Below are 16,710 nucleotides of genomic sequence, written 5' to 3'. Positions count from 1 at the left end.
TAAAAACCAAAGGAGTAACTGAAGAAGGGGAAACATTCACTGAGCCCTTAAGCTAGAAAGACCTCTAATATTACAATCAGGACTGTGTATTTCAAACAACCTGTAAATAGTGGTGGCTTATTGCAGCTGATAGGACACAAAAGACAGCAAGCAGAGATCTGGTTGTAGTACAGGGGATGCAGAGGAGGGCATTGTGACCGTTCTTTAAGGATTTGTTCCTAATTCAAAGTTTCCTCTATCTCCACATTATTCAAACATCACTACTCAAAATAGAAAACATGGAAATAACTCAGAATCTATAAAGTGCTTCACTTGCTTATTTATAGTGCAGGAAAGATAGGAAAAATTTTAAAAATGGTTATTTTGTTAACTTCCAGTTGTTACATCTCTGTGTTTTAAAATCAAGTTATATCTCATTACAATAAGCTTCATGGGAAATTTGGCATTTTATTCTATGGAATTCTCACTGGTCAAAATCAAAGGTACTTGACCTAGGTAGGAATCAGGTGTCTTAAATCATGCTTAGCTACATCACTTATAGATGGCAGTGCAGTCCTGAGTTCACTTCTTAACCTCTCTGAGCTCCGAGTGAGACAAAGTGAAATCCATGCTTTGTCTGTTCCTTAAGTTTGGTATGAAACAAAGCCAAAGGCATCCTAACAAGGTGTCCAGTGTGAAGTGAATGGGAGGTATGATCATTCTTAGCCCTGTGACTTAGAAAGCAAACCAAATGGCATGTCTGCAAACATTCCTTAGATGAAGTGCTTTTTGATTCTTGTAATTAATGTTTGTTTTTTATTGGGAAATGGATATAAGTATCATTAGTTATGGGAAAGAAGTTAAAGATCATGCATTCATGGGGAGAAAAGGAGCTATACAGTTACAATAGAAAGCACTGGGATTTCTACTATCCTCTCTTTCTGGCTGGCCAAAGAGTATAACTCCATGGAGTTGTTTTTCCTTATGTCTAAAAAGAAATACCAGTATCTACCACCCTGAACTACTTAAGAGGAGTGTTGTAAACATCAAAGGAAATCATGTGTGAAAAGGCTTTAAAAGTTCAAATAAAGAAAAAGAGTATATAGTTGAGGGGTTATACCACTTTTCCCTCTTATTCTCAGAAAGGTTTCTAGGTATTATATTGAGGATTCTGATAAGATTAATCAAGCCCTCTCCCACTTGTAATGCTATCTGATTTTTTTCTTCCTTTTACAAATCTAAATAAGTAAAGATAGTATCTAGCAAAAGGCATTGTATGTGTCAAATTCATCATATGGTCAAACAGTTCTAACATCATGGGCTAATGTCAATTAGCCCATGTCAACATTTTATTGTATTAAAACATTAGTCAATGTTTTACTAAATCAATGTTGGCCATAACTTGGGAAAATGTGTATTGTCCAAACCAAGACTGGTTTGAGAGTGAAAAGGAGAGCTGTTAATAATTATGTCAGCCTAACAATAGTCAACTAAGACTGTTCTTGGACAACAAGTATTGTCTAAAAGCTTCCTTTTTAAAATAAGTCATAATTATGCCTAATATGTTCTACAGACTAATAAAGGTATGGGGAAGATTTTTTAATGAGCAAACTAAATGTATTCCATGGTTCTAGCCTTCAAGAAGCCGCAAGTCTATATGGTAAGAGAAAGATTATGAAATACAAGGATGCAAAATTAGTAAATGAAAGACATCATGCTTGCTAACAAGTGTTGGATTAAGTGGAGTAGAATCTTGGAGATTTAGACACAACCATAAAGATTCAGACAACCTTGAGTTGTTGGGGAGCTTCTCTGAGAGGGCCAAAGTCTTTAACTGGGTCTGGAAGACTGGTGGGAGCTAGGTAGATACAGGGAATAGCATATTTGGAGATATTTGGGGCAGGTAAAACAACATGGAGAAACACATAAATTGATGAGTTTCCATGGCTGTGTGTAGAGGGGAGAGAGAAAAGGGCTGTAATGAAATTTCATAAGGATAAAATCTATTGTTTCAACAAATAGTTATTCAGCATCTGTTACATGATGGGCAGTGTTCTGACTTATAGAAATAAAACAGTGAACTAAACAACGTCTTTACCCTTATGGAGTTCGCGTTTTAACAAAAGAGAACTTCCCTTAAAATCTGCACCTTCTCTAAATGAATGTTTAGATGGCAAGAAGTCTTTTGGGGAAAGGAGGAATGCTGCTTGAAAAACAGAAAATGGATGATTCAGGTCATTTTGTGCTAAAATAATAAGGGATTTCCAGCAACTGAGCTAATTTATCTTCCTAAGCCAGAATCTAAGACATGGAGAAAGGTTTATCAAGCATCCATCCATCCATTCATTCATTCAACAAATGTTTATTGAGAACTTACTAGGTGTCTGGCTCTTCTGTGTGCTGGGGATACTGCAATGAGAAGTTTGGAGAAAGTTCCCTGCCTCTGCAGAGATATTCATCTAGTAAAACTGGATCTTCCCAGATTGTATATTCTAATCCACAAAAATGAAAATTAAAAAAATAAAAACTCTTCAAGTACTTCTTTACATATTCACTTTCTACATACAGAGCTAATAAGATGAAAGTGGTTATTTGCTTTTCTCCATAATACAATTTTCTTACTCTGATTATTACTGTGTGGGTCCAAGTCTTTGCTTCTGCAAATGTAATAGATGCCTGTGGCAATTGAGAATCATCAGGAAACAGAAAAAAGAAACTTTCTCCCACACGTCTGTCTCAGAGAGTAGTAGACCATTTGTTGTGCCATGGGCAGTCCTATTTGGAAGATGTGAGATGATAACCTGACTATGAGGTTAAATAACCCCCCAAAATGCTTCTGCTTCAGACAAGACAGTATATTTACAATGTTGTAATATAGAGTAAATGTCACTGTATAAAACAAAAATGTGGATCTGTTATTCCTAGTTTGAAAACTGGGGCACACATGAGAATCACAGAAACACAGATTGCTAGACCCACCCACTAGAGAGCCTGATTCCAAAAGAATTTTCATTTCTCCCAATCCCCAGTGATACCTATGCTGATGGTCCAGAGGTTGCACCTTGAGAACCACTGTGTTCTTCTTTCAATATGTGGCTGTCATATGAATATAAAATGGATTGATCTGTAGATAATGTAAATTGTAATATTTATAAAGGAGGTCATTGTATTCATGTAATTGTCTATGGCTGGGTTACCCAGTATGGTAGCCACTGGCCACATGGAGCTATTGAACTCTTGAAGTGTGGCTAGTGCCATATTTGAAATAAAAATATTTTGGATATCTTACGTTAAATAAAATATATTATTAAAACTAATTTCACTTGATATTTAATTTTAATGTGGCCACTAGGAAATTTAAAGTTAACATGTATGACTCACATTTCATTTCTACTAGATAACACTGGTCTATGGAGCTTTTCTAAACATGTATATGCTGAGGGTTGGTTTTTATAGAACTTAGAAGTTTTTTTAGAATTTAAAAGTTGAATTTTTTTTTTTTTAGAATTTGAGAGTTACCAGCAGAGGAAACGAAGGTATTGTGCTTTCTTTGTAAATAGCTTTTCAACAGTATCCTTTTTATTCAGTTGTTTTGAGTAGTAGTTAATGAGATAATATTCACTGGAAGATTCCTTCAATAGATATTTGCCAACCTTCACATCTTAATTAATGTGGCTGTTGGGTCAGTTTCTGCCAAATTTACCTTAGTTCCTTGGAAGTGTTAAGAAATGCTCTCCTTCAGAAGCAAGGGTTATTAAAGGTCACTGCATTTCCCTTTTTAGAATCCATTCAAGCTCCAGTTGCAATACACATAGATCGATTTCAGATAGATCGTAAATCTAAAAGCAGGATAATGTATTTATGAACTTGGTGGGAGCAAAGACTTTTTCAATAGGACATAGAAGGTAATAAATATAATGGAAAAGATATGTAAATTGGACTAAACTAACAAGTATTCATCAAATACATCTTTGAGTACGAAAAGGAAAACCATAAAGTGGAAGAAAACATTTCAGTACGTTTGTTCGACATATCCAGAATTTATAAAGAGCTCCATCAAATGAGTAAGAAAAAGGAAGAGAACCTAATGTGAAAATCGGCAAGGGACTTGAACAGATATTTCACAAAAGAGGATATCTACATGGCCAAGGCACATGAAAGAAGCTCAAACTCACTAGGGAAATGCAAAATAAAGCCACAATGAGATGCCACTGCACACCCACCAGAATGACAATCATGAAAGGATTGACAATTGGAAATGTGAATAAGGATGTGGAGCAACTCTTAAGCTATTGGCAGGAGTGTAAATTGAGCACTTTGGAAAGCTGACTGGAACACTCTACTAAAGCCAAATATACTCATATCCTTTGACACAGCAATGCTACTCTTAGGTATGTATATACCCAATAATAATGCATCATACATGTCACCAAAAGACATGTACTTGAACATTCAGGCAGCATTATTTTTTAAAGTCCTGAATTAGAAACAACCCAAGTGTCCATCAACAGTAAAATGAACTTACAAATTATGGTATAGTCATGCTATGATATACTAGACAGCAATAAGAAACAACATGGCCTATCACAACATGAATTAATCTCACAAATACAAAATGTTGAATCAAACACACTTAGAATTGTATGATGTAATGATTCTATTCATATTAAGTTCAAAATCAAGCAGACCAATCAATCTCTGGTGGGAGAAGCTAAGATAATGTTTTGCCTTTGATGGAGTTGGTTACTTGGGCACAGCTTGAGGAAGGCTTCTAGCATTTTCCTCCTTGGACTGCACTGTGGTTTCAGGAATGTGTTCCCTTTGTGAAAAGTCGTTAAGCTGTACCCTTTTCTGTATACATGTTATACCTAAATAAAATGTTTAACAAAAAGAGAGAAGAGGAAATACAAAGTCATACCCCATGACCCTCCCAGAAAAAGTAACTCACCTCTTTAAAATACACACACACACACACAAACACACACACACACACACACACGGCCATCACTGTATCTCACTACTTAAAATTTAAAAATAATATAGACTTTCATTTTATACTTAAAACTCTAGTTTGCAATTGACCTTCAGAAATTGTTTTAATATAATAAGATTTTTTGCACCTATCAGTCCAATTTATTTATCTTAAATTCCTCATTGGACATATATCATTGAAAATCAAAACTAGAATTATAGTGCAAAGTTAAAGTGTAAGTAGTATATTGTTCTATATTCAAGTCAATGTCATCTAGCTAATAGAGATCTTATGTGATTCAACTTGTCCTGAAAAACCTTAAAAAAAAAGGACCTTGATGATAGGCAGGTTCTATAGACCATGAGATTTGAATAACTCTATATACAGTTAATTCCAAAGATTTATGACAATCATAAATTTATACAACTGACATCCAATTATTTACATTAGATTGAAGTGAGAAACTAGATAGAGGTATTATTTTAAAAGTATAAATTGTTCAACACAGCTTATTCAAAAGTGTTTATGAGTGCATGGTTATATTCCTTACTTGTAGGCAGCTGGTCATAATGCGTATCTTTATAAAGTGTTAATGAGCTTTATTATATGACTCAAAATTTAGTTGCTCAACAGCATTTTTGGTTTTAGTGTGTAAATGTATGATTATGATACAGTAACACATAATATATATGCAGAACTACATTGAAATTCTACATTACTGACAAGTTTCCACTAATGTGAACTATATGGCTCTTTGAGTTAGAGATGTCTGTAACTACTGTTCTTTGGCTTTATTAGTATTACTTATGGGGAAATTGTGTAGTGTATGTGCATGTGAGAGAGAGAGAGAGGGAGAGAAAGGGAGGGAGGGGAAGATGGAAATGGACAGGTAAAGGAGAGATGAAGAGAGAGAGAATGGAAGCAGAAGGGAGGAGGGAGAGAAATTACTACAATGAATCAAACTTTTGTTTCTGCATTGACTTTTTGCATTTGGAGAATAAAAAGCCAAAGCCATTTCTCCTTGCCATCTGTGTTAAGAGGGTCTTATCCCACTCTTAGATTATCAAGAAAAATGTCAGATTTACAAGGAGTGCCACTTTTATCCCCTTCCTGAAAGAGGAATATCAATTGCCTTCACAAAGGATCAATTGTATTCTCTTATCATAAATGACTTATTTGCCATCCACGGAACCAGGAAAGTTGCCATTCTTCTTTGCTTAGCCTTAAGTCAATTCAACTGCAGGACACTCAGAATAAAGTGGAAATATATTATAATATTGACCCATGATTTGCTGGTAGAGGAGAAACTAGCATGGCTACTGTGGCAGTCACTTTATATACTTTATTTTATTTAATTCTTTTAGTAAACTCATAATATAGACTTTTTGTTTTGTGAGTTCATGTGTTGGTGGGGAGAGAGTAATGTATTTATTTATTTAATTTTTTTTAAATGAAGAAACTGGAGCTGGAAGAAATCCAGGATTTGTCCGTCAGGCTCACACAGCTGCCAAGCTGGTATTGATTGGCCCAGGTGAACTCTCACTCATTCTAGGATACCATCCTTCCTCCCAGTTTTGGAACTTTGTCATGACCATGCCTAAATCTTTTAAAATGCCAAAATTTCCAAAGTTTGTGAAGGTATATTTTACAACTATTTGAAAAGGCATCATGAATACTTAAGAACTAGGGTGATGATTAATTTCCAAATTTTCCCCTCTAAACTAATTAAATGAATGATGTTGAATCATCTGTTTTTAAAAAATCACTGAGAGTTAGAATTCCTTTAGTGTTGAACTCCTTAATTTAAATTATATTATATAGAAGTTTATCCATGGAATAAAACATAACCTAACTGCCAGTTGAAATAAAATTGTGGCTGACCCTTCCAAAGTTCTGTGGATAAACTGCTATGCATACAGCAGCGAGGATGAATACTTAACACTCCGGAATCCCATTCTGAGAGCATATTTGCATTTTCATATGGAAGGTGTGATGCAAACAAGTAATTTCAAAAGCTAATTACAAAAGCCATCTTTAACCTTCTTATTGCTTTCACACAAAGAATGTGGCTTTAATATTTCTTGATGTTAATGTACAGTTAGAAGCGATACTGATGAAACAGGTCCTGATATCTGGCTGTTTTCTTTTACATGAAAAATTCTGACTATGCTCAAGTACTCTATCAGAGTGAGCAATTGCTTCAGTATTAATTCTCTGAAAGGAAGAATGTATAATCAACAAAGTTTGAACAATTAGTGATGTATGTACCACTATGTACCTGGGCAGGTTGAGTGATTTCTTTGCACATGGACTTAAACACGATGCTGCATAATAAGGTAGGCTTTGCAATCTTAGAAGCTTTTAGAGGGAGGGACTACCAGCCCCATTTCAAGATAAGGGCTGTGATTGCCTGTCAAATCCTTTGGAAACAGGACCAAGTTTGTAAATCAAAGGTCAAAACTAATGACCTCAAATAAAAATGTTTATAAAAATAACTTGCAGACTGAATATGGGGTTTTCTTGACAGGAAATAAGTATTGTTCTGTGAAGAAATGGGCAATATTGTTTAGATATAAAGAATGTAAGAGGGACTTTTATTGGAGTACATTTGTAGTTTTCATTGTAAATAATAGTAATAGACTATGATTTGTGACTTATTTGTGAATATTAATCATTAAAATTAGGTGATTATTATAAATAAACGTGACTAGAAATCCATGATGTCTTCACAAATTTTTGTCCAGAGCAAGGAAAGGACACCTATGCAGAAGAGCCTATCTGGAATAAGGTTGTTTACTATTTAAACCCTACCAAGTTCAGGCTATTCAGTCAAGGTGGTACAGACTGGATGGTGGTTGAAAAATGACCGACAGTCTTTTTCTTTCCGTAGAGTCTTATGATTTTCATGACGGTTGCCTAAAGCTTTTTGGATCACCTTTAATTCTAATAACAACTTTTCTTCTTTACCCTCGCTCTTCCTTTCCTCACTCTCTCCCACCACCGTCTGAGTGTCCTCAGTAATCAAGTGCTTTCCTCTTTTGGTACAGATGTTGTCTGTTGGGACTGTATGGGTTTTATCCTGGTAACTCAGGGACCCCTGCGTTTGAAACACCTACAAGTGCATTTCTTCTTAGGCATGTCTGAGAATATGTTTCTAGGAAACTAGCAGGCAGCTGCAAGGTGCACAGATGTTGTTGCCCTGTCTATATGCCCTTGGCTTTCTCTGGCTGCTGAGCCTGTTTGTGGGTACAGACAGAAATGCTGAGGAAGGCTGGGTACCATGGCTCACACCTGTAATCCCAGCACTTTGGGAGGCCGAGGCAGGTGGATCACCTGAGGTCAGGAGTTCAAGACCAGCCTGGCCAACATGGTGAAACCCCATCTCTATTAAAAATACAAAAAATTAGCTGGGCATGGTGGTGGGTACCTGTAATCCCAGCTACTCGGGAGGCTGAGGCAGGAGAATCACTTGAGCCCGGGAAGAGGAGGTTACAGTGAGCCTAATTGCGCCATTGCACTCCAGCCTTGGCAACAGGAGTGAAACTCCTTCTCAAAAAAAAAAAAAAAAGAAAAAGAAAAGAAAGAAAGAAAGAAATGCTGAGGACTACCCCTGGAAGAATCTCTCTCAAACCTCTCAAACCAGTGATGGATAAGAGCTGATGGACAAATGCTGCAGCTTCCTAGATCCAGGGTGGGAAGCAGGGGCTGGCAGTGGTATCAACTCTGAGGTACCTTTACCTTCTCTCCAGAGAAGGTCCCCAGCAGGATTGAGGCCCAGTTGCCCACGGTACTCACTTTCTCATTCACTCACCTTGCATTGACAGTCTTCTTTTCCCTGAATTATTTCCCTACTTCCCTACCATTGCTTCCTGGGACTAATTCCCAGATAAACTACCTGCACTCAAATCCTCATCTCAGAGTCAGTCTTCTGAGGAAACCCAACCTAAAGCACATATTTCTTCTTTCAAAAATGATATGATATACCAGACCAATGCTGATTTTCATCAGAAGCTAATTCTCCCTGGGAATTAGCAGTCTATATTGAAGAACAGCAGCCACTACACACCCCACATGGGGGCATTTTAGATGGTGTGTCGCTGTCAGCCTGCCCTCTGCACAACTCCACTGGGCATTTTGATTCTTCTTCCTGTGACCACCACTCTCCTTTGCCTTTCTGACCAGGGACAGTTCGGCTGACAGTTTTTCTATCAGCTGACCTAAGTGAGTCAATTCCTATTTTTATGATACTGTTGTCTGACTGGCTGAGCAAAGAAGATTGTTTTTGTGAGGATGGAGAGGTGTATGTTTTTTTCAAATATCTAGAGTGCAGCATCTTGTTATCCTCAAAGAAGAACTGATCTTCATGTGAGGGTGTCTGTATGTAAATGTTCTTATGAGCTCCGATGCCTGCAGGCCTGCTTGGCAATTATGTGCCTCAGAATGACCCAGAAGCCCAGATGTGTTCCAGTTATCTCCATACACACTTTAAATAAGCACATATGAGTCTACACATGAATTCACAGAGATATCTAAGAGAGATTAGCTGTTAAACTCTTCTTCTCACTCTAATACCAAGATACTTTAAACCCCAAGGTAATAATTACGGATATGGAGGATCAGAAAGCCATTTCAGATAAAGACTTAGAATCTGAATAATCTATTTATCTAGTTCAAGTTACCGAAATAGCTTCCTCCAAGCCAATTTGCAGATGTCCCTTGCTTATCAGCGGTTTCATTGCTGAGTTCCAAATCATTAAACACTTGAAGCATGAAGGCCAGGGAAACGAGTAATTATTGGTTTGGTGAAGTTGCAAGGGAGGTTAGGGAACCCAAGAGAGAGTTAGGCTGCCTGATGTAGACACAAAGGAAGAAGAGGGGTGAAGGAGGAGAAATAATTAAGAGTCTGCTTGCAATCAATTGAGTGTCCATCTGCTATTGAAGTCATCGTAACACCAAATGCAGGTAATTGGTATTTGGCTGAGTAGACAATTAGGCTGGCCACAGAATGAAAGGAAGCCAAAGACTGGTGAGTTTATCCTGCATCCTTATTTCCTCCTCTTTCTGAAGCAGAGTTTGAGAACTGAGAAGTGGCAGACAGAACCTCCCACGGTTTCTGCAGAGGGGAGCGTGTTTGCAGAGCAGTGACACCTCCTGACTCAGAAAACAAATGAAGCAGTACCTGAGGAGAGAAATGTTCAACTACAGACGTTAATTATACAAACAAAGGCAATAAGGGCTGGCGGTTCTTTGGGAACAGTTTGAAATATCACTTCTCTTATATAAACGAAGTTGTTATTGTGATGGAACTATTTTCTAATGATTCAGGATGCTCATTTAGAATCATATGACTGAGTCCACATTAATGTCACTGCATCTGCAGTGATGAAACTACATTGGTGCAGTGGTACTTTATATTAATTGAGGCTTCTATCACTTGGTAATCTGAGAATCATCACTGAGTAGGACTAACTAGAAAAATGTAAGTTAGAATTTATATAGCACACGTTTTTGCCAGTCACCGTCCTAAATTGTTTCATATGACAACACATTTAACAACTCCAGATTTTTTTTGCTAGTGGGGAAACTGAAGCATAGAGCTGCACAGGTGAAGTGTTGGAGTGCCCCTGACTCACTCATCACCCCATCCTGTGTTCATGCTATGTGAGCTTTAACCTCTTGGTGTCCTGGGAGGAATTACCAATGTTTCCTGGTCTCTGCTTGTCCCTGGCTTTGCTTGGAGGATAAGAGGAAGGGGCCATCACTGGGCAGACAAGGATGCTATCAGCAGCAGGAAAGAAGCCCCAAGCAGGGGAGCCTTGTGCCCACCAAGGACAGATGGGCAGTCAGCAGGAGAACCAGGGACCTGAGTCAGGGTTGGTTATCAACTGAGTGGACATACAGGTGTTTTCCCTCTGTTCTTATAGGCCTTGGGGTATTTCAGGTCTCCTTTGAAGAAGCCGCTCGAGTTTAAAGAGATTCTCTGTCCTCTCCTAAATAACACAAAGTGCGTGGTGTTGGGGAGGCAGGCAGAGGGGTGGGAAGTAGAATTTGTTTGAAGCAAGACATTTCCTGCTGGCTTCTCATGGGACTCTCAGAAGAAGTCTAGCTTGGAAATAGGAAGGAAGCAAAGTCTGCCCTCTGTTTAAATCTGCATTTTCACCCTGTGCCTGCCCTTGGTTTCCACCATGGCTGTTCTCTGGCCAGTTTTAGACTATTTCCGTCTCCCCAAAGGGCTCTGGCCTCTCTCTCACCTTGGTGTCTGCTTAAATATTTAGCACATCCTTATCCCAGTCCCTGCCCCCACCATCGCCAATCCATCCAACCCTTTCCCCACATCTCAGAGCCTTCCTGGACCCAGCATTCAATTCTGGAATGGATAATCCCTACACACATACACACAGATGCACACACATAACACACACGCACACACACACCTCCCTCTCATGGCTTCTCTTCATCTAAGCACTTGTTATACCCCAGTGCAATTAGATCATTGCTTTTTCAGGTAATTGTTTCTCTGAGTGCTCATGGGGACAAAGATTCCCTGTTCTGTGCATCTATGTGTGTCCTCAGTGCTGGGCACATGGTGGACACAGAATAAATGTTAATTGAATGGACAAATGAACTCACCCTAGTGCCTCAAAAAAAAGTGTTTGGCCGTATCTGAAGCCACGATGTGCGGGTTTCAAAATCACCATGTATTTCTATGTCTGGCCCCATGCTTTTGAAAAACATGAAACCTGGAGAAACTCTGACCCAGTTAATACCCAAAGACGCCCCTGTATGATGAGCATCATGTAAAGTAATATTTTTGGTAGGCAGTGAAGGAAATCAGAATTCAAAATGATATGGTAAAATTGGAGTTTTAGAATAAAATCCAGTAAAAATAAAGAGCACAAGGGACCATGATTGGGCAGGGGAAATACTTTACAAGTTAGATAGAAAATGATAAACTACAAGTTAAAGTGTCATTTGAAGATATCCAGGAGGGATGATGTGACTCAAGCTTCCTGAAAATGAGAATCTTGGCACTGTATCTAAAAAGAAAAATACGCAGACTTGATATATGCAGTAGACGCTCTCTGAGCACCACCCATATACATTGAACTTTTCCATTTGCTCTCAGCTGCCAGTATGGGCAGCCTTGGGGCTGAGGCCTCTTTTTTCCATCCTGAGCAAAGCTATACAGCCTGGGCATAAGATAGGCTGGAGGTTTCAGTGAACTAACACAGTCCCCAAGAGCAGCTCTCTGCCAGTTAATCTCTCAGGAGGGGGCGGCTCCTTTGCCTCTTAGGTGAGATAATTTGGAAATACTTGCTTTATACCTATTCTCAGAGTTCCCTAGCAGAACTGAGCCTCAGTCACACACTGAGTCACTGGCTCACCAGCTCACCCTTAATTAGCTTTCTTCTCTTTCACATATTACATCTTTGCTTCCCTAACAATGGTCCCTGTACTTCCCAAATAAACTCCTTATACTCGATGCTTGCCTCAGGATCTGCATGAGGGGCAACTTTAAACTTCAAGAATGTATCAGTCAGGACACAGATAAGAAAGGGAATCCATCCCAGGTGGTTCAGACGAAGGGGTCTCAATGCAAGGGTTACCTGCAGAGGTATGGAAGCAAACAAAAGATGTTGAGGCCTCCAGGGACTAGCAGCAACAGGAAGCCTTTACTGTTCCTAGGTCAAAGGGGATAGGGGGTGCAAGTGTTTTCACAGGAGCTGTAATCATAGAAGGATGCAGCTACTTCCAGTGTGCCAAAGTGGGCTGCAGGGGCGCACACCTGTAATCCCAGCAGTTTGGGAGAGGCAGGAGGATTGCCTGATCCCAGGAAGTCAAGGCTGCAGTGAGCTATGAGCATGCTACTGCACTCCTGCCTGGGGTGACAGAGCAAGAGCCTGTCTCAAAATAAAACAAAACAAAAAAAGATACCAAACAGAAAGGGAAAAGGAAGGAAATACCCTGGCCTGTGTCTCCTCCTGCCCTCACATCATCTACCTGTGCCTCCCAGTGACTGAACCCACTCAGACACCAGTCACCAAGGGAGTCTCTGTCAAATGGTCCACATGGGTCAGCTTCTGAGGCACAGAGAAGGGCAGATACTGGATTTGGCAAAGCACACAAAGAATAAATAGCCCACATGGTTTTCCTGTTTATTACACTGGTGACTTGGCTCCTGCTGAGAGCACATCAGATTCTAGATTCTATTACTGAAGAATTTGGAAAGCCTTTTTTTGCCACTACAAAGATGATTTAAAAATTAAGGCATTGAGACCCATTAAGAAAATTATTTAAGGCTTATTTAGCTCAAAGAAAAGCAGTCTAAAGGACCAATTAATATTGTTCATTGCATGTAGCAACACTTTGCTAATCAAGAAGATGGGCTCCAACATGATAATTTTTTTATCAGAAACTTCCAGGCCAGGGATGCAGGCAGAATGGGGCTGTACTTCATAACACAGAGGGTGTCATTGACATGACATATTCAGTAGATAAGTACTAGCAGAAGTAGTACCAGCTGATATTGAGCACATGCTATGTTCTAGACACTGTGCTATGAGTACCATATCACCTCTTGAAATTCTGAGAACATCCCAATTATACAGACACTGTTATCCCCTTTGTATTAGTTTTCTGGGGCTACTATAACAAAGTACCACAAACTGGGTGACTTAAATAACAGAGATTTATTGTTTCCAAGTTCTGGAGCTGGAAGTTCAAGATCAAGGTGTCAGCAAGGTTGGTTCCTTCTGAGAGCTGTGAGGGAAAAAATCTGTTCCACATATTTCTCCTAAATTCTAGTTGTTTTCTGGCAATCTTTTACTCTCCTTGTCCTGTGGATCTCTTTCTTCATGATTATTTGTGGTTCTCCCTGTGTATATCCGTGTCCATATTTTCCTTTTCTATAAGGCCACCAGACATATTGGATCAAGGCCCAACCTAATAACCTCATCTAAACTAATTACATCTATAATGACTCTATTTCCAAATAAAGTCACATTCTGAGACATTGGAAGTTAGGACTTCAAAATATGAACTTTAGAAGAACCCACTCAGACACCAGTCACCAAGGGGGAAAACTGTAAGATGAGAAAACTGAGTCAGCAAAAATTGAAGTGACATAAGGTTTACCCAGTTAGAAAATGCTTAAAAAGATACTCAGTGTGCTAGAGAACATGTGTCACAAGCCTGAGATCAGTGCTATGGAAAGACAAGGGAAATGCTGGATTCAGATTTTTAGAGATGTTAGAATCAAGCTATATTCAAGAAGGAAAGAGATTAAATGAAGGGCTGGAAGGAGAGAGTGCATTTATAGTCCTGAGAAGTTGGGGCTGGCAAGTGGTCCTAGGAGAAGGAAAGGAGAAAATCTGGTTAGATCCTCTATACAGCAGCCTCCTCTGAGAATGAAGGACATTTGCCAAGACAGGCATCCTCCCCACTTCCACCCCAAAGATCCCCAGTGGACATCAGATCTGCCTTCCAGCCAGCTTTTAGTCTTAAGAAAACCTTCTACCTATTTATTAGAATTCCTGGAAAAGAGGAGGAAAAGCTATTAAGAGGCTTAAAAATACTAATGCCTAACTGAAGAAACATTCAGCAGGAATGAGTGTAATCAGTTTGGTCATTAGTTTTTTTGATTGAAGTGGAGAATAGAAAAAAATGCATTTATAGAAAGCAACAGAGGCCATGCAGGATGCAGTGCAAACATCTAAATGTCCCCGGGAGGAAGGAAAAGAGGATCATCATGTTACATTAGCAAACCAGTATGTCCACATGCTTCATAATAAAGAAAACTGGCAAGTTATCAATAGCTTTTTTCTGCACGTTTCTAAACCTTGAATACTGCCCTTCCTTGAAGTCTTTCATGGCTTGACTTTCATATCTTCAATGCACTCTGATTTAATCTGAGCAGGCACATCACTGTAACAAACAGCTTCAAAATTCTCAGTGATTTAATGCAATAGGAGTTTCTTCTTCATACTTCAGTCCAGTGTGCATCCTGGAACCATAATCCTTAGGGAGTTTCCCAGGGTCACGTAACTAGTGTAAGTGGCAGAACCATAATCTGAGCCCAAACAGTTTATTTCCAGAGAGTCAGTGTGCTCCTAACAACTACAGCTCCTGGTTCCAGTATCTCTGTAGTCACAGTTGGCTACCTTCTGTGACAAACAGTCCAAATTCCCAATGGTTTAGCACAATAAAGTCCTATTTCTTATTCACTTCATAGTCCAATGGGACTGGTTCTTGTTGGCAGTCTTCTTCCACATGCTCCATCAGGGACCCAGGCTTTTGTTCCACTCTCCTCTGTCTGCAGAGAACTATCTATTCAACTGGCATGTGAGGAGAAAGAGAGAGCTAAGATCAGTCAGGGGAATTTTGTGGACCATTCCCAGAAGTCAAGTAAATGCACTACATTCATATTTCACTGGCCTCACTCAGTCACATGACCATATCCCAGCCCTTTGGGAGACTGAGACAGGAGGATTGCTTGATCCCAGGAAGTCAAGGCTGCAGTGAGCTATGATCACACTACTGCACACCTGCCTGGGTGACAGAGCAAGAGTCTGTCTCAAAACAAAACAAAACAAAACAAAAAAAGATACCAAACCGGAATGGAAAAGGAAAGAAATACCCTGGCCTATGTCTCCTCCTGCTCTCACATCATCTACCAGTGCCTAGATACAAGGGAGACTGGGAAACATAATCCACTATATGCCCAGGATAAACAGGGAAACAGATTTGGTCACAACTTTATATCTCAGACAAATCCATGTGTAAGAAGACAACAAGGAGGAAGAAAAAGAAGAGGAAGAAAGAAAAAGAAGCAGAAGATAGATCCCCCAGGCTTTATAATATCTCATAAGGAGTTGTATTTACCTTCATCTGGTCCTATATTAATGGAAATTACATTGCAGCTGCAAATAGGCAGCACCACTTTCTGAAATTTCTGAGAAATACAGATTATCTTCCACATGAATGAGCTAGTGTGTAGAAACTTCATTCCCAAAAGAACAGCTAACCGAGTCTCACTCTATGTAGAAATATAATTATTCACCGACTGTGGGTCATGTATTTTTCCATTCCTTCGGAGAACAGAACCAGAGGCAGGAACCTAAATTGCAGCATGAGATATTTTTGGGTAAATAGAAATGTGAGGGAGTGTGTGTGAATATTTGAGCAGCATTCCTAAGAAGGTTTGTGGAATTTGCTCTGGAGATTTCTAGTGAACAATATAGATTCACTTCGGTCCCTAAAGGGAAGAGTATCAGCCCAACTATTAGTATCCAAGTGTTCCGAGAGTGCAGATTACTTAAGCACTAAGTTTTAAGTCCTAGCACCCTAATGTCTGGAATGGAGTTAGAGTAAATCCTACAGCTTCTTTCACAGAATATATAAAGCTACCTTCTAGAGCTTGAACATCATTAGACATTTTTACTTCACCTGTGGATCATCCCATATACAAGATGTTGTCATTCCAATGGATGAGGAGCTGTACAAAATATGGCAACCCCCTCTTGCCTCCTTTGACCATCAAAGTGAATATATAGGCATGGACTTCCCTTCTTACACCTATTTAAGAACATAAAGAACTTGTGTAAGAATATAAAGAACCTCAAGAACATAAAGTGGCACAGATTGTGGGGTTCACCTCAATATGTTTTCCCTTTCCCCAGGACCTTGGGTCCCCAAGTGTTTGTAGTCCTAATATTCAAGTTGTAATTCCCCAGACCAATAAAACCATTGCAAGCTCACTT

The 16,710-nt window shown here is 39.2% G+C and overlaps 1 protein-coding gene across 4 annotated transcripts in view; it reads left to right on the top strand.

Annotated features, from left to right (window-relative positions):
- The window catches only part of PAK5 (p21 (RAC1) activated kinase 5), a 302,347-nt gene that overhangs the window by 140,034 nt on the left and 145,603 nt on the right, over positions 1-16,710 (top strand). The window lies entirely within an intron of this gene.

Source organism: Pan troglodytes, chromosome 21 (assembly GCF_028858775.2).
Source record: "Pan troglodytes isolate AG18354 chromosome 21, NHGRI_mPanTro3-v2.0_pri, whole genome shotgun sequence".
In the NCBI taxonomy this organism is placed as follows: domain Eukaryota; kingdom Metazoa; phylum Chordata; class Mammalia; order Primates; family Hominidae; genus Pan; species Pan troglodytes.
The sequence above is the reverse complement of the archived record's forward strand: the minus strand, read 5'-3'. Positions and strand labels throughout refer to the sequence as shown.